This window comes from Acomys minous (assembly GCF_964271855.1).
Source record: "Acomys minous genome assembly, chromosome: 17".
Lineage (NCBI taxonomy): Eukaryota > Metazoa > Chordata > Mammalia > Rodentia > Muridae > Acomys > Acomys minous.
Genome location: NC_140500.1, coordinates 48,896,801 through 48,916,095, shown reverse-complemented (window position 1 = coordinate 48,916,095; position 19,295 = coordinate 48,896,801). Strand labels below are relative to the sequence as shown.

The 19,295-nt window shown below is 41.8% G+C and overlaps 1 long non-coding RNA gene across 1 annotated transcript in view; it reads right to left on the bottom strand.

Annotated features, from left to right (window-relative positions):
• The window catches only part of LOC311588092, a 96,973-nt gene extending 81,216 nt beyond the window's left edge, over nt 1-15,757 (bottom strand). Inside the window, exon 1 of the long non-coding RNA XR_014776085.1 lies at nt 15,626-15,757. This is a non-coding gene — a long non-coding RNA (uncharacterized lncRNA). The remainder of the gene's footprint in view (nt 1-15,625) is intronic.
• Between the last annotated feature and the right edge of the window lie 3,538 nt (nt 15,758-19,295).

The window sequence follows — 19,295 nt, the reverse complement described above, 5'->3', positions numbered from 1 at the left end:
ATTGATTGCTACCCACTGCAAAGAAAAGCTTCTCTGATGAAGGCTGGGAACAGACAAGGTCAATTGGTGTGTAAACATAAATATTTAGAAGGAGCTTTGATAGCATGATCATTTATCAAAATAGGAATTGCAGGTTCCATTCAAGGGCCTATGACTTCCCCAGCCATGCAGGATTACAGTATCAGGCATGAAGTTCTCTCCTTTGATCAGGCCTCAAATCCAATCAGAAAACAATTATCCCATAACAGTTGCACTGATTGGCATATTTTCCTTGGCAAGTTAGTATGGCAGCACGCAAGGTCCAGAGCTGGGTAAAAGCACAGGTGTGCTTTTTCCCCTGAGCAGTCTGCATAGCACCTTTTGGTACTATAAGGGTTGCCCAGGTAACAAGTTTGTGATTGGTTTCTCTATGTCTTGCAGGAACAGAGTACAGTGTCTTCAACAATAGGATCTTACTATGTAGTGATGGAGGGTAACCAAGGATAATGGAAGCAGCCTGCATTGTTTTGGAGACCCCTGGGGACTCCCCAACTAATAGCTCATAGAAAAGTATCAAGATCCAGCTGTTCAGGTGCCAGAATATCAAGGGATATCGAAGTCCAGCATCAATATCACTGGGGAAACTGAAGCAGGGCATAGATCCAGTGGTTGGCCAGTGACTTTCTCTAAGGACAACTTTCCAGCCTGGAACTGATTGTTACTGGCAATGGCGGATTGAGGGGTCAGAATTAAATTGCTGGTGGCAGGCCAGTGCTGATAGCTTCCTGGCAGGGGCTTAACCCTACTATGTAAGCAAGGATTAGGGCTGACAGCTCTTAGCAGGGGCTTCCATTGGTGGTGGCAAGCAGGGGCTAGGGCTGGTCGCTCCTAGAGGGGGGCTTTCCACTGATAGTGGCTAAGCATCTAAAAAAGAAAGGTAAAGGAGAGAAAAGAAACATACACACACATACTTGATGATGAGGTAAAACAGATCCCAGCAGTTGCAATAAGCTTCTTCTATTAAGTTTCTCTTACTTTACATATTCACATACATACACATATACATACATACATACTTACACACACATACACACACAAACAAACATACATACATACATTCACTTATTGGGTGGATGAAAATGGACAACCTTACACACATACATACACGAATACACACATCTAGGTGGATGGATCAAATGACAAAGCGTGAGTTCCAACCCAACCAGCCATCGTCCATATGCTCACATATACATACCATAATTTTTGGACCATAAGATGCACTTTTCCCCCCTAAAAGTTGGGGGGGGGGATTAAGGTGTGTCTTATGGTCAGATTGCTATCCATTGGGCATCAACAAAGATGTCTTCAGGGTGCCAGCCGAGCAACGGTGTGTAGGGTTCAGTGTAGCCACGGGAACAGGAAAAGGCGTGGGTGGTATCCCTGAAACCGCTTCTTACAGGGCTTGGTCTCCACTCCCAACCCGACCCTGTTGCACTGATCTGAGCGGAAAGCAGATCTTAGCCTGCCAGGTAAGCAGGTACATGTTGGCTTGCTGCAGGGAGTGGGGCAGGGAGAGTACAGCAAAATGTGCTGCAATAAGGAAGCTCTAGCTATCATTTGTCCCTCCTTGACTCCAGCAGGGACACATTGCTATGCAAAAAGTCTCCCAGGCATATGGGAGAAGATAGAATTGTTTCGTTCTGCTTATGTGAGAAGATAGAGGCATTGAAAAAGTGTGGTCCAAATGTCCTGGAGGGCTTCTGGAAAAAAAAATCTGCATTATTAGTGCTTGATCAGTTGAGAGCACATATTAGCGAAACAACAAAAAATAGATTTAAAGAGATGAAGACTCATCTAACTCTAATTCCTGGGCAGCAGCAGCAGTGTGTGTGTGTGTGTGTGTGTGTGTGTGTGTGTGTGTGTGTGTGTGTGTGTGTCTTACCAGCCAGTTGCAACCTCTCAATGTTTCAATCAACAAACCCTTTAAAGTCTTTATGAGAGAAGAATGGAACAAATGGATGGCTGCTGGGAATCATGATCTGACTCCAACAGGACAAATGAAGAGGCCCATTATCACTCAAGGTTGTGAATGGGTTAAAACATCATGGCAGTCAGTGAAGGAGGAAATCTTTGTATGGTCATTCAAAAAAACATGTGGCATTAGCAATGCCTTAGATGGAACTGAAGATAATATCATATATGAAGATAGCAAAGAAAGTGATGCAAGTGATTGTCAGCAACTGAGCTCCCTAAATTCTGGCCCTAGTGATGATGAGTCTTTCCTCCTGTTAACATTGCAATAGTACCATATTTTGTTATATTTTAATAAATATTTTATTATACTAGTACTAATTTGGTTCAGAATATTTTTTTCTTGCTTTAATTCTCTAAACTCTGGGTGTGTCTTATGGTTAGGTGAGTCTCACAGTCTGAAAGATACAGTATGTACATTTGGTGGATGGGACAAACTATGAAGAGAGAGTTCCAAACCAACCAGTTATTGTACATATGAATATGTACACACACACACACACACACACACACACACACACACACACACACACACACATATACATTTGGTGGATGGAACAAACTCTGAAGAGTGAGTTCCAACAACTTTATTTTTTTCCCACCACTTATATATCCCAGCAAGATGTTTCAAGCAGTATAAAAATCATATTCTATTTTTCTGTAAGCGAATGATTACAATGAGTATACGTAAAAAATGTCCTCAATACCGTCATATGATCAAATGTTTTATATATTGTGGGTGAGAAACAGACATGAAAAACAAGTTATTTCCAAGAACCCACATACATTTGTAACTAAGCAACTTTATATATTAACAGAGTGTAAGAAAGCAAGGTAAATTCTCAGCCAGCTTGTCTTTACTGGAAGGCTGCAATTTGAGGTTACAAAGAAAGAATCAATTATCTTAAAAAGCAATCTTATAAAAATCTTAAAAGAATCACAAATCTAAATTTCTCTCTCTCTCTCTCTCTCTCTCTCTATATATATATATATATATAACCAACCATTTCTACTTTGAGTCCTAAATGTGCTCATCTACTCACTAATAATTTCTATTAAATCATATCAGGAAGCTGAGGGCAAAAATAAGTATAAGAAATTAGTCACCTTGAAGTCCAGCTTCAGTGAGTCACGTCAGCCAGTGCTAATTGGGGTATTGTCTTTGCTCACCAACCCCAAGACGTCCCTAGTTTTACTCTTAATAGTGTACTTTTTCTTGATTTCAAATTGTTCCCCAAGATTTTCTGCATCACAGCCAACAGCAAAAACATCTTTGCCTAACTTTGCTAAGCAATCTACTTTTCTAAATTCTTTCTAGGGGCAGTGGTCACTGCTGGCAATCTACACCTGTAGGTTCTTTTCAAGGATGGAGGTTGAATCATTCATCTGCTCCAGCAGCAACTGCCTGAGAGAAATCAAGCATTGTTATTGTATATGCCAGTGACACTCCCCAGTGAGGCACTGGAAGGCCCCTTATAGTACTCACACACTCATATATTAGGAGGTTTATGAGGACTGCAGGTTAACAAAGCAGAGCTATGCTCCATAACATAAAAGAAGTCCTCAGGACACGCAGTTCTCGGGGTTACGCCTCGCCAAGACACGCCCATCGTGGGTTTGCTAACTGGTGGGCCGCATTCCATGAGTTCTAGAGCTGCTTTGCTGTTCCTCCTGCATGGTCCCCAATAGAAAGGGATTCCAGGCCTTGCAGTATGGTTTTCATTTAATAACACATAGAGTCTGTGAGTGACATTGTCCATCCATACAGGTAATTCTGTTTGAACTCTCTCTCTCTCTCTCTCTAACTCTCTCTCTCTCTCTCTCTCTCTCTCTCTCTCTCTCTCTCTCTCAAAATTTTATTTTGCAGTTGGCTTACTACTTTGTGAGTTTCTGTAAGGCTCCTTTATATATCCGTAGTTTTTTTTAACCCCCTATTCCTCTACCCATCCTTCACCACCACATGACTTAAGCCTTTAACCTGAAACGTTGCATTCCTTCTTTCATTTCACTTGTATTCTAATAATCTCTCCAGTTATTTTTAAAACTGGGTTGTGAAATAGTAAGCTTCTGTATGGTATGTCACACACCTTTCCTTTGGTTTGGCCCTTCCCTCGGCCCCTGGTTTCCGCTATGCTCCATGCCCTGCCCTGCCCTTTCCTCGGCCCTGATTTCCTCTGTACTCTCTGCCCTTCCCTGCTTCCGCCTTCCTTTCCACAGAACTCTACTTCTCTACGTTCATCTTACCTATCATCTACTACCCGCCCTAAAAATGCCCTTTCTATTGTCTTCTCTTTCACTTATGCTCCAATTGAAACACACAAAACAAAAGGTTGAAAGGTAGGCCACACATAGGAGAGCAAATGCTTTTCTTCTGCATGGGCTCTGATGGTGGCTGGCTATGCAAGGATGCCCTCCGCACCCTGCTGCATCCCCATGCCCCCTCACACCCAGTGAGTGGGTTCTTCCACTACATGGTCTCACGCACTCTATCAGGCAACACCATGGTGCAATACCTATCTTGCTCTGTCCCACCTAATTGTTTATTCTAGACTGTTCAAAATGAGAACGAGGGGAAAGGGAAGAGCTATCTGATTTACTTTGAAGAATAAAAACACTTGCTCGTGATTCTCTGCTCAATAACAAAGTAACCCCTTCAAGTAATGGAAAGCCAAACAGTTTCCAATGGCTCAGTATGGCCGCCTGGTTGCACACACTTTCCCTGGAACACAATGGGCATTCCTCCTTTTTCCTCTTTATCCATTAAATGAATCTTAGAGATCTTTATATGACAACACAACACATTTGATATGTTGCATAGATTTGTTTTTGTTTTTTGTTTGAATTACGACTGATGATCACTGTTATACCAATGGTCAGGTAGGTTGTTTCTTATTCTTTCTTCTTACAAAGAATTTTACTGCATACACTCTTGCAGAAATATCTTTGGGTGATTTTCACATCTTCAACTTAAACAATCAAATAGACCGTAGAAACAAGAATTTTAAATACAGGTTTGCTTAAAAAGTACATAAAAGTAAGTTGGTTTATTGTAAAATGTAAAATTAAAATATTGCTAGAATATTTTCTCCAGATATCTGATTACATACAAATGCTTCCCTTCTCAAGAGATTTACTACTAAAATCAGTACTTGAGGCAGGAGAGGTGGCTCAGCAAGTCTAACTAAATCCCCAGATCCCACATAAAAGCCTGGTGGATGTGGTAACTTGTTTGTAATGCCTCTAATGAAAGCCAGAGACAGGAAGTCCCCAGAGCCAGCTATCCAGGTAGGCTAGCCAAACAGTGACCATGGCTTTAAGTGAGTCTCTGTTCCAAATGAATAAAGTAGGGAAGGACTGGGAAAGTTCTCTCATCTCAACTCAGGCCCAAACACACACGCACGCACACACATACACACGCATACGCACGCACCACACACCCAAATACTCACATGTCCCCATACATGAGACCGTACATACATACATACATACATAAACACCGTACTCACAAAGCACATCATGCATGCAAGCAAGCACGGGCACGCAAATGAGCATGGGCACTCAAGCGACAGGCATGCACACACACACACACACACACACACACACACACACACACACACAAAACAATAATTTTGTACTTGGACTCATGGGTATAGACAGGGTTCACACTGGTGTGAATATCACAGGAGTGTAATTCCATCCCATAAGCAGGAATCCACCCATGGTCATCTTACTGTTATTTTTATTCTTACTTGGGATTGTATTTCTATTCATAGAGGTATTTAAATTTCATCATGACTATTTTACTCAGTGGCACGAGTGGAGATGAGGAGTTGAAATCCAGCCAAACTCCCTGCTCCTGTCCTATTTGTCTTCCAGCATTAAATCAATGGCGGTGTTTTCAACACTTAATTATCTTTATCATTCCCAAATCCATTACATTTAATGAAAGACAAGATCAATAAAGAAGAAGATCAATAAAGATAAAACTGAAAATAAGACCTTAAAAATTAAGTCATCCAGGGAAGAGAAAGAAAAAATAAAAGAAAACAAGGTAAAAGCAGTTCAAAAGGGCAAATTGCCTTGTAAGAGTTGAGAGAAAAGAGTTACCAGGATTCAGAGACCACGAGAGGTCAATTGGTAGATATTGGAGGTATATAAACCCCTGTATAAGACTTAGAATAAGACGACTCTGGGAATATCAGAAAAAAGGAGGGCAGTCACTGGCTCATTTTCTTCTTCTACCTTATTTCATTAAAGTGCCAAGTTATTTCACACTCGATCTTCTTAAATCACGGATCCAAGCAGTGATACTTGGAGTGTATTACTTAGCCATTATTTTAAACCATTATTCATCATAGGCTTGTCTCAACTAAATGCAGAGTGAAAACTAATGTGGCCATGACACACAAGGCCCAGACGCCTGATGAAGAGCCCTATCGCAAGCAAATGAAACGGTTAGAGCAATGTGGTCTTCAACTTCTGGGAGAGGAGATGAGGCAGTCCTTAAAGATGATTTAGGATAACATGTGACTCTTCCTATATCGGGCCATAAAAAGAACACCCAGAGAGTTTTTTAAAAGTATGTCTTTTCCTCTGGTGATTCTTAAGGTGCTAAGAGCTCCAGGACTGTACTGTTCCACATGGTGTCTTTCCAGCCTACCCACACACATACTGACCCAGCATTGAACTAACAGTTCTGGTATGCCATATTTTTCCTGCTGGGTGCTTTGCTGGACACAAAGAGTAAATATAGGGCTGGGGCTTTATTTGGTAGAGCGCTTGCCTAACATGAGTAAAGTCCTGATCCTAATACCCAGCACCACATAAAACAGGTGTAGTAATATACGCCTGTAATAGCAGGAGGCAGAGGCAGGAGGTCAAGGTTATCTTCACTTACATAGCAAGTTTGAGGCTATCATGGGCTACACAAGACTCTATCTTAAAAAGAAAATAATACCCCTCCCCAAAGAATAAATGTGTCGTGTTCTTTTAGTGAGCATGGCTATAAAGGGAAGCATAGTAAGGTGCATAAGTAGAAGAATCAAAGTGATGGCACGGTGGGGATACACTGTATCTCAGGTCACCACTGCACACAACCATGGCTCCCAAAGTCCGTACTCTTGAACACGCAAGTTAACGGGAGAAACTAATATTAATGCATGCCTAGAACATGTATATTACTCTTCCCAGAGTTCTGCATATTTCTCAGTTAATCTGCACAGACTAGGAAGAGCTTGGGACTCAAGCACACTGAGTAGCTTAACTAATGCTTAAGAGCCTGTAAGTGTTGGCAGGAGAACAGACCTGGACTTTCTGATGGGGTCAGATCGCCATAGCTAAATGGCTACCACTGATGGTCTCCCAACTTGAATGCTTACCCCAGGACCCTGTTTACTTAAAAAAATGCCTGGGTTCCCACTCTCTCTGAATCTGTCTATATATAAGGCAATAAGATTTCGTCCTTTCTTTCTTTTGGATCCCATAGAATTTTTGACACTCGTGCAGAAATTCTGCCTCATGGCTTTCTCAATACCTGCAGGAGTCAATTCATGATTACCGATTGCAGGGTTTTTTGTTAGTTTACTTGTAAGCCAGAAGCAGAGATAAATTATTCATTTTTGATTGTTAGCTCTTGGATAAAGTCTGGTAAGTATAAGATGTTCTACCAATATTGGGCAAATAAATAAAACAAAAAAGGAATTAAAAGGCGAAATCTTGATCTAGTGATTATCTAACTACCATCTTTGAATGTGTTTGGAATGAGGAAATTTATGCTTTATCTGGTAGGAAACTTTCTAATCATAATTCTAAATCTGATAGACAATAGAAAATCATATGCTCCTGATTCTGGGAATGAAATATTTGCTAAGGTTTTAGAGAAAACCAATACTTAATGCCAATATTATGTTTAGAAAGTGTATCATGCCATATAGTTCTGCAGGAGACAGAAGCTAAGTTTTCCGAAATGAAACCAGAAGACAAGATTTCCTTAATTAAGATAAAAAAGGCTTAGCAGCATTGATGGCTTACTTTTGTGCATAAACAAGGAAAAGAACAAGGTATAGCAATGAGAGATTTGTGAGGAAAAAAAAGACTAAAAATCATATTACCATTTAAGATCAAAGGCGACATCTCAAACACTCTAAGGTTCTAGAAATCCTACATCATCATTATTTCATTGGCATGTATTAATTACACATACTAACGGGTTCATAAGGACATTTTCACACATGTGTAGCATGCACCTTGGCCATGTTCCCCAACCCTCCTTTCTGTTTCCTGCTCCATCCTAGTAGTTCCTTTCATTGCCTTAGCCAACTGCACTTCTACTTTCATGTCAAATGTAGAAAACTGAATTCCTGTAAGACCCAACTATACCGCTGCTGGGCATTTACCTAAAAGATAAAAGTCACATCACAGAGAAGCTTACCCACCAATGTTTACTGCAGTACTACCCACATAGCTAAGTTACAAGTCTCCTGAACATCTTCAGAGAAGCAGATAAAGAGAATGTGGTATATATCCACACAGGAGGTTTTATTCAATCACAAGAACAAACAATTGTATGTCATCTCTAGAAAAACAGATGTAACTGGAAACTGACAGTTGGCTCTATCAGAAATTTTTGGGACAGTGTTGATAGTGACTCAGATTAATAAAAGTTAGCAGAAAGGGCAATAGAGGTCCAAAGTTGTGATTGTTCAGTATTGTATAGTTAATATTGTATAGCATAATGTATTATGATATTGTATACTGTATACAATTATTATAATATTGTAGCATTAAAAGTGAAGGAGTAACATTTATATGTCTTTATATCAATAATATAAAGCACACACCATTAGGGAACTTCTCACTTGAGAAAGAACCCAATGACCCCTTTCTGAGAAGTGGAGCAAAATTCATTTATTCTCCTTGATATAATGTAAGCCAAAATTCTTGGTTTTGTCTGTGTACATTTGTATAAAATACTACAACCCCAAGAAGTTAGTTCACGTGAAGCTACACTAAAATGATAATTATTACAAACATGATGTTGAAAAATAAGTACGCTTTACTTCCTATTGATGAACATGAAATAGAAACTTTTTTATTTAAAAGTGATTTAAGAGTTTCAGAAGCTTATGGGTAATGAGCCAGTAGGCAGAGAAAAATGCCTTTAAAATGTGATCTGTTTATTAAAGACCTTCACAGTAATCACTGGGAAACCTACTTTGTTCTTAATAGAGTCCACGAGGATCATTTTAATCTTGCAAATATTTATTTAATCAGTTCATTTTAAGACTTTTCTTCTTAGAAGTAACCTTGGGCCAAAACAGGCATATTTTCAGTGAGACACTAAATCCCCAAGCTTATTACCATAAAATGAATGAGCCTCAAATATATGAAAGAAGATGTGAATGTGCTTTAGACAAAGAGCTTGGGAGCCTTTGTATCAGAAGCGCGGGCCTGACTCTAAGGCTCTGGGCTATGCGAACTGACTTTAAAATACAGCTATTGAGGCATTGAGGCAGCGAGTAACCTTCTACAGACACGGTCTTCATTCCAAGACTGAACCCAGGACTTGTTTCTTTTGGGAGCCTGAAAACGAAAATAAAGTCCCACAGTGTTCTTGAGGTTGTAGTTTAAGAAGACATGTCATTGTAAAGTTTTACTAGTAGCTTGCTTAATGATGTTTAAAATACCTTCTTTGAAATCTTTAGAAAAGGAGGCTTCAAAACATACTTTATCATGCTAGCTTTTAAAAGAAAAGACTCTTCAAAGAAAATGATGCTTTTAAATGGCATTCATACATCTAATACTGCCACTAAGATCACCAAACTTCTACAGCCTAAAAACAAATGTTTCACTATGCAGGAAGGTAAATAAGTTTTGATGATAATTTACATTTTAGGTCATAGTTTCATCAGTCTGGCCACTTACTTCCTACATCCTTCTTGCTCAGGGTGCAGTCAGAGAGGCTTGTTTGACCCCTTCGCTCATTGAGTCTCTGGTCCAGTGGCAGACACAGAGAGGATTATATTAACATAAAAGCATAGTTCTCATGTGCAAGATGGAGAATAGAAAACACTCAAGCTGTGGAACCAGAGCAGATCTGAAATCAAGTCCTACCTAGATGTTAGCCAGCTGACCCTACTGTGCCCCTTACTTCAGCAAGGAGGGCCTTTGACACCTCTGTGGAGAGACTGCGTTTCAGGATTAACGGGGCTGTTGCTTGGGAAAGGCTTGGCAGGAAGTATTGAAATGGACCACAGGAAACTGACTGCAGGAAGTATTCAACTTGACCACGTAGAACAGACTAACACAATTTGGCAGTGGAAAACTTTCCCCCATTGAGTTTAAAAGATATTCACTAGTAAAATTATATGAAAGCAAAAGCTAAAATAATTTCCTTAGTTAATGAAAAAGTTATCTTATTGAGAATATGTGCATATTGGATTTTGTTATCAAGTTCCTGGTCTATTCTCGCTGTTCATCCAATTTCTGTAGGAGGAAAAACATTAAAAAAAATGTTTTCATTGCCTTAGGGACAACTAGCTGTTATATTCAAACCAACAAAGCCCACAGAAGGCAAAGCTAAACACACACATGCACACACACACACACACACACACACACACACACACACACACACGCGCGCGCGCACACACACACGCACGCACACACACATACACACACACTGAGCTACTTCCTCAAAGGTATGAAAAAAAAAACAAGTTTACGGAATTAAAATTACCTAGGTAAAAGCAATCAATTTAAATTTGAACAGGGATAATGCAGTCAAGGCATTAGAAGAACAAATCTTGGCTTATTAGGGCTGTGGGCTAAACTAAAAGTTTTAATCTTCATTAGAGTGCTTTACACATATTGAACTTTAAGGTTTAAGTGTACTCTAAATATATCTAATAGACGGGTTGAGTTACAGGTGATGCTATGAACAATGACAACCATACTCCTTGCACAGCCATGGCTACTGGTGCTCATTTAAGCCCTGGAGACCTGATTGGCTGCAATTCACCCTGGAAGGAGGCTTCAGGATGTTGCTTATAGCCTCAGTACCAATGAGGAAGAGACTCTACCCACGGTCTCTTGTGATATTAAGGAAGAAAACTGCTAAGTGTGGTAGCACGCACCTCTAACCTCAGCAGCAGCCACAACAAAAAGAGAAGGAAGGAAGGAAAGGAAGGAAGCAAGGATGGAGGAAATGCAATAAATGGCTTGCTTTAATTTTTAAAAACATTTTATTTATTATAATTTAGTCAGATTATATCCTGAATGTTATCCATACACTTGTATCTTCCTGTTCCTACCATCCCTCCCTCTTCCTCCCTCTTCCCCTCCGTTAGACCTCTGACACAAGAGGACCTTCTCCCCCTCCATATGACCACAGCCTAGCAGGTCTCATCCAGATAGCCTGCTTCCCTTTCCTCTAAATCCGTGATGAGGAAACTTGAGAGGTTTAAGGTACCATTTCAGGTCTGTATCAGAATCTTCAGACCAGACGGAGGAGTGGCCCTAAGGGTGTGGCCTATGTATGGGTGCATGGACCAGGAAGGGGAGGTGTTTGCGCACAGCATGTAACCATGTTTCCTTCTTTCATCTGGCTATTGGAAGCAAATGAAGTGCTTGGGAAGTTTTGCTGCCCAGTGCAAAGGACTCTATCTCCAGGTGATTTGTGTATTATACTTTAGGATTCATACAAGTGTCCCAATATTCAATGATAACTTGACAATTACTTATTCTTTATTCTTTAAAACACCTTTGAAACAACAACTAAGGTCTTAAATCACTGTAAACCTGCTTTTCACCAGGCTTTAGGACAGAGCTGGAGTGGTGAAGCAGGGGCCACTGCAGGGGCTGAAGGCAGTGAGGACTTCCATGAACTGGGCAGCCCAGTCCATATACTCTAGGCAGCAGAGTTTTGCCAGGGGAAATGTGGGGAGGGGGGTTATTTTGGCAATATCTGAGAGCTTTAATTCCTTCAAGTGAAGAATTCTTTATCATTATGAAATCATGAAAACACACTCAGTTAAGGCTTCGGCCTGTGGCTGTCTTGTCACTTGTTCTCCTGACTGGTGATCATGGCTACACCATGAAAAAAAAAAAAGAAATTCAAATAGAAGTAGAGTCCTGAATGCTTTTGTGTATGTGTGTGTGTGTGTGTGTGTGTGTGTGTGTGTGTGTGTGTGTGTGTGTGTGAAAATTTGTGTGCAGGTGTCAGGTTGTACAGGTGCAGTCCCAACTATTTACTAGGGTAGGCAGAGCTCCAGAGCCCAGAAGGTCAAGGACAGCCTGGACTAGATAACTATACCCATTTCTTTTAAAAAAATCAAACAAAATTATTTATTGTGATTACTTTTCTGTTGCTGTGATAAAACACAACAGCCAAGGCAAATTACAGAAGACAGAGTTTATCTGGTCTTATGGTTCTAGAGGAATAAGATTCCATCATGGGGTGTGTGTGTGTGTGTGTGTGTGTGTGTGTGTGTGTGTGTGTGTGTGTTGTGGCAACAAGTAGTATGCTGAGGCAGGCAGCTGAGAGCTCACATCTCGAATCACAAGCACAGGTCGGAGAGCGTAAGCTGGGACTGGCATTGAGTCTTTAAACTCTCAGAGCCCATCTCTAGTGACATTCTTCCTCCACATCTCCTGAGCTTCCTGAACAGCTCCACTAACTGGGGGGGGGGGCAAGTGTTCACATACATGAGCTTATGCGGGTATATTCTCATTCAAAACACACGTACACACGTAAATGATGTATATACATTCATATACACGCACATACATATATATCTCTTAAGTTCATCCTTTGTGCTATGAAAGCCTATATTTTGTTGGTTATGAGAACTCACTGCTTTGCCCAGGTGTCCTGATGTTGGTTGGAATCTTCCTGTGGTGGCCTCACATGGCTGGGATTACAGCTGTGCAGCACCATCCTGTAGGTCCTTTAGGGTTTGACACCCATGGTAGTAGTATGTATCCTATCCACCCTTTCAGTTTCTTCCAGAATAGTTCCATTGCCCCCCCAAAAAAGCTTAATTAAGAATATTCTGGAATGCCAACTAGCCATTAAAATCACAACTAAGTAACTGAGCCTGCCGTCATCTGCAGGCTTCTCTTTAAACAATCTTTCTGGTCCACTATTGAGTATCACAAAGTAAATGTTCTATGCCCAAATGCACTTTTACTGTTCTGCCGCCGGGACCCTTTCCAGGCTAGATTGTTCTCTCTAATATTTGTCATTTCTGAAATTGGCATGTTTGAAGACTCTGGGCAGTTATTTCTGCAGAGGATTTCTCTACTCAGGCTTGTATGCTGTTTCCTCCCGATGAGAGTTAGGTCACGTCTTTGGCAGAGATTTGACGTTTTGACAGAGTCCACCTGACCCACTATTGACAATAGGTAGGGAGTAGCCACCAAATTTCCCCATCAGCATCTTAATTTTCACCATCATTTTTAGTCAGTAGCTGACTCTAATCCTTGGTGACCATTATTGCTTTTAGTGAGTTAGTATAGATTATGGATATGATCATAAAACAGAAAAATAATTGTTAATGATAAAAGCAGCAACTAGCTTCGTTATTACCTACTTTAATTAATGATGTTTACTTACTAAGCAAAAGGTAAAAGGGGGTGGAAGGGTCGGGAGATGGCTCAGTCAGTTAACTATGTGCTTTGCACACCCAAGGACCTAAATTTGATCAATAGTGCCCGTATAAGAAGCCAGACATGGTGCTGGCACACAAGTAGAGGCAGAAGGAGTCCTGGGGCTTGCTGGGTTTACAAGACTGCCAGATAGTCTCGCTGAATCTGCAAGCCCAGGTTCTGCAGAGAGACCTTGTCAAAAAAAAAAAAGTTAATGAGACCTGAGTAACAATATCCAACATTATTCTCTGACCTCCACAGGTACATATGTGTATGCAGAGGGAGAGAGAGAGAGAGAGAGAGAGAGAGAGAGAGAGAGAGAGAGAGGAGAGAAAGGGGAGAGAGAGGGGAGAGAGAGACAGAGACATACACACACACATACACAGAGAGAGAGAGAGAGAGAGAGAGAGAGAGAGAGACAGACAGACAGACAGACAGACAGACAGACAGACAGACAGACAGACAGACAGAGACATAGAGAGAAAGAGACAGAGAAGGCAGAGAGAGAGGCGAGTCCAGGGAAATTATAGTGGTTCGACCTTACGAGGCAGAGAGTCCCAGGCCTGAACACATCTCTACCACATCAGAGTTCCCAGACTATCTTCACGAGTATTTCCCCCCAAGCAGAGTACAGCAGCACCACCTCATAGGACAGATATGTGTGTGAGTGGGTGTGACTGCGTGTGCAAGTGGAGGGCAAAGGTTGGGCCGGCACCTTCCTCTGTTGCTCTCTACCTTGTTTTCAGTGTGTGGTCTTGATTCCCCTAGACTGGCTGGCCAGTGAGTCCCCAGGCGGTCTCCTGTTTCTGTAACCAACATGCCTAACCTGAGTGTTTTGTTTTAATTAATAAATGTTCTTAGAAGCTAAAAAAAAAAATGATTGTTTTTATAATAATAATTTAAGGCAGTAACATCTTGTCCACAGGAAAACCATAGCACGGTATTTCTCCTGTTGTGAAAATGAAGTATCACTTCTAATTTTAACCATTCCTCACTAGTTAGCAAGTAATTGTTCTTGAAACCGTGACAGCTGTCGCCTTGTTAAATTGCTGTGGGATCATCTCAGACCAAAGCTCTAGAACCATTTATTTGCGATTTTTAACTTTTCTCTTCAGCATCAAATACTTTCAGAAACATTTCTTTCCACCACTAAACAGCATACCAACCATCTTCAACGTGGTATATTGTTTTGCATTAGAAGACCCATAGCCTATCACTAAATGTCGTGTCTAAAACCAAAGAACATAGTTCAAACACGCCGCAGAATTTCCAGACTTCTGTTTTATCCGACGCAGTGCTCATGGTGTAACGAAAGCACCGATTTCTACGAAGACAGAATACACTGCACTAAGCCGTCCACAACCCACTACGCAAACTGAAATACATTCCAAGAACCCCGACTCACGGAGATAGACGTAAGATCCAGCTAAACTTAGCCTTTACTTTTCCACACGCTAGGGTGTCAAATTTTATTTCCCAAAAGAGCAAGGCAATGCCAAATTCCGAAAGAGAAAAATAACCAGGACAGGAAACCTTTCCATTTCACAAGCAGCGCGCACGCTCAAACGCAGCGACATCCCATGCAGGCGGCGCGACGCTAGGTGGCAGCAGAGAGCCGGAGACGCTCTGGGCCGACTCAAGCAGCCGCTTTCACCTCTTCTAGTTCTTTCCTACCTCACCCCAGCTCTGGCCTCAAGGAGAGCCTGCAGGCTGAACCAAGTTCCAACAAAGCGCCCTTCATCAAGGAAAAACACTGCTATGACATAAACATGGCTCTTTCAGCCTCTCAACTGCAGTTTATTTGACGAGATTAAGCCCACAGTTCAGAAACCTTTACTGTACAATGTTGTTCAGTCTAGCAGACCAGTTCAAACCTTTCCCATACCTCGCCACTTCTTCTCTCCGTAAGACAAACACACTTTTGGGGTTCAATGTTTGGGGGGGTGTCTCTAGGAGCCGAGTTACTTACAAATGCTGCTTCCCCAAGATGCACTGAGTTCCAGAGTGGGGCCTCTGCTCCGGGGCAGCAGCTGGTGGACCAGGCGTCAGCTGTAGCTGCCATAAGGCTTGAACGAAGTCCACGAAGTCCACGTGGCGAGGCACGTGGGCTCTGAGGCGATTGCAGGCCTTCCAGGGGCGCAAACCTAGTTTCTTTAGAGGCAGGAATCTGAGTGGTTTCGGTGCCACGCAAACCTTCCAAACCCCGCTCTCAGTTTCAAGCGCGCACTAGAACTTTCTTAAGGGGTTGTGAGAACTGAAGAAGGTCCATCGATCACTGTTCTGTGCCGCTTCTGGTCACTACTCAGTAAATGTAACTACGGTTATTACCACCCAAACTAGACAAGAAATAGGAAAGTTTTCTGAAACAGGGTCCAGTCCTCAGTGACATCACTGTTACCGCTCTCATCACGTCCTGCCCAAGCTCCTGCTAGACCGGTGAATTTGGTGCTTTCCCTTGCACGCGGCAGAATTTCTTGTCTCTCTCCAGCGTCTATGGCATAACCCTCCCAGCTCGCGCCACAGAAGCAGATTCTGTGCTTCTGACGTCTGCCTCCGTCACTTCCCAGCTATGAAATTCAGGACGGCCGTGAAGCCCCTGTGCTTCGTCTCACCATGCGAAAGTTGAGGGTAGCGAGAGGACTTTTCTCCGGAGGTCATTTATGAGACTGAGACGGCTTACTGTCACAAATGAAATAAGAAGTCAGCAGACGTTAGGCGTTGTAGGGTTAGAGCTACTGTGTCCGCACGTCCGCTCTCGTAGCTCGGAATGTCAAGATGGCCCCCTACGCTGACTAAGGAACGAACCTAGCTCCTGGAACCACAGCTCTGGTGTACAAAGCCTTGCTTTTGATGCAATGTTAGGTGGCAACGGCAGCATGCCGTTTAACAGTATTAGTTTAACCTGGGGAGGACCAGGACCCTGTGCTGTTGCGATTAGAAGCCCGGGGTTTTGTGCGGCAGGTGCGTGGAGTCAAGTCTCAGCGTTACTACTACTCCTTCCCTGAGTAACTTTGGAAACGTTACAATATTTTCTCCGAACTTTGCTTTCTACATTGATAAATTAGGGTTCATTGCAAACTCTGCATAATCCAGAATGAAGACTGCCTTACAGAAAGAAGTCCCAGTAACGGCTCGCTTTCTTAGTCATGTCGGCATTAATACAGCTAATGCTGCCACCGAGCCTCGGTGTTAGGGAGACCGTTCTGAATGCAGCTCTTGGATTATGACTAAGATTTGAATAAAGCCGGGGAAATCGACTGGCAAGAACAAACCACAAGAAAGGGAGAAAGGGAGCAGCAGCCCTGGGATGGCTGAGTTTGGACTCATCGAACACGTTAAATGTGTGTTCAGGATGTTCACCTCTCTTGATTATCTGGGTCTGCAGGGGGGATGGAATATTTGTGGGGAAACTAGAGAAGTCAGGGAAACAAAACATATTTATATATTTATTTATTTATTTGACAGGAGCCTTATTTATTTATTTATTTATTTATTTATTTGACAATTGCTCCAACCACAAAGCTACCCAGAAGTTAATGAGAATAATTGAAAAAGGGGGAGGGGGAAACTAGTGAGATGGCTCTGTGGGTAAAATCATTTGGCACACAAACCTGACGGCCTGAGTTCAATGCTTAGAGCCCACACAGAGGTGGAAGGGAAGAACCCACTCCCCAGTGTTGTCCTCTGTCCCCCGCACATACACTAATAATAATAAAATGAAAATTTAAAAAGAGGTATTTGGAGAGGGAAGTAACTGTTTAGAAGAGGGTTTCAGGAAATTGGCGATTAAAATGCCAGTGTTTTCCCTTCCTCATGCTTGTGGACATAGTCCATCCTATCTCGCCTCTAATGTTTGTCACTTTATAGCTGTGTTGAATGTTAGTGTGTGTCCTTATAAACCTCATACTGACCTTGATGCAAAGATGGCATCTTGATCATCTTCTCTCCAGTGTCTCTTATATAATGTAACCTCAATATGTTTTGAATTGAAAACCTATGATTCGATACAATATGAACTGACGTTTGCTGTTCATCTCAGTTCAGAATTGAGCATCCGGTTTCTGTGTGCCTAGTGATTACTCTTCTGGTGACACCTAAAGTCAATCCATTAAAACATCGACTGGGAAGGCTGCTCTCTCTCTTTTTCCCTCCCTCTCCCTCTTTTTCTAGGGTAAGGGTTTACTTTGTAGCCCGGGCTATGGGTAAGGGTTCACTTTGTAGCCCAGGCTATCCTCAAACTTATGGCAATCCTTCTGCTTCTGCCTGGAGTCCTGGGATTGCAGGTATTAACCACCACAGATGGCTGAAAGGACTTATGCCTCTGTAAGAAACCACGATATACTAGTCAGTGAAATAATATAGCACAAAGGTTTGTGAGTGTGTAAGGTATGTGAATGTACACGCATGCTTCTATGTCTGTGTATAAGAGCACACGGACGCCAGTGGACATTCTGAGCTGTCTGTCATCCACTTGGTTTTCCGAGGCAGGTCCTTTGAAGGTTTGGCTAGGCTGCCTGGCCAGTGGGTCCCGGGGCTCTTCTTGTCTCTGCCTCCTCAGAGTTGGGATCGTAAGGCTACCACACCATGTTTGGGATTTTCTGAGGGCGCTGTGGCTCAGATTCCGGGGTTCAGATACTGGGGCTCATGTTGTACCAGAGGCACTTTGCCTATTCTTCAACCTCTAACATGGAGTTTTTAAAACACCAGTTCAAGCTGTAAAACTGTCATGGAGCCAAAGCCTCACCCTGTGTTTGATTTTTTTTTACCTTTGATAAGATATTAACCCATCTTTCTCTCAGTTTATGTCAAAATGGGAAAATAGTATATACCATAAGATTGCTGTAAGATTAAAAACAAAGGGCCAGGCACAGTGATGCACATCTATTAGGCCAGCACTTAGGAAGTTGAGGCAGGAGGATCAAGAGTTTGAGGTCATCCATGGCTACAGCATGACTTTGAGGCCAGACTCCATTAAACACCATCTCCACAAACAAGCAAACAAACAAAACTAAGGCAAAATGAAATTTCACTTTTATTGAAGTCCAGCTTCGATATCAACTGGAGAAAACTGAGGTGGGACGTGAACCCTGTGGCTGGCTGCCTGGTGACCCTGTAGACTTTCTCTGAGGGCAACCTTCCAGGCCGGAACTGATAGTTACGGGCAATAGCTTCCACTGATGGTGGCAAGCATCTATAAAAGAAAGGGAAAAAAGGAAAGAAACCACACACACACACACACACACACACACACACACACACACACACACACTTACACTAGACGACTAACAGAATCCAGCAGGTAGGTTTCAACAAGCTGCTGCTTCTTTTTCTTTTTATTATCTTTTTCTTTTTATCCTATCCTTATCCATTTTTATCCCTTTTCTTATTTTTATTTTCACAGTTTATATAGCCCAACAAAAATCTTTCAAGCAGCACAAAAATCATAATGTGTTTACATTTTATCTGTCTATAAATAAATGATCACAATGGATATACATAAGAAAATCATGTTCCACAATACTTTCACATGATCAAATATTTTATGTATTATGGGTGAGGAACAAACATGATTAACAAGTTATTTCTAAAAACCCACATACATTTGTACATAAGCAACTTGTTACATATTAGCAGAGTAT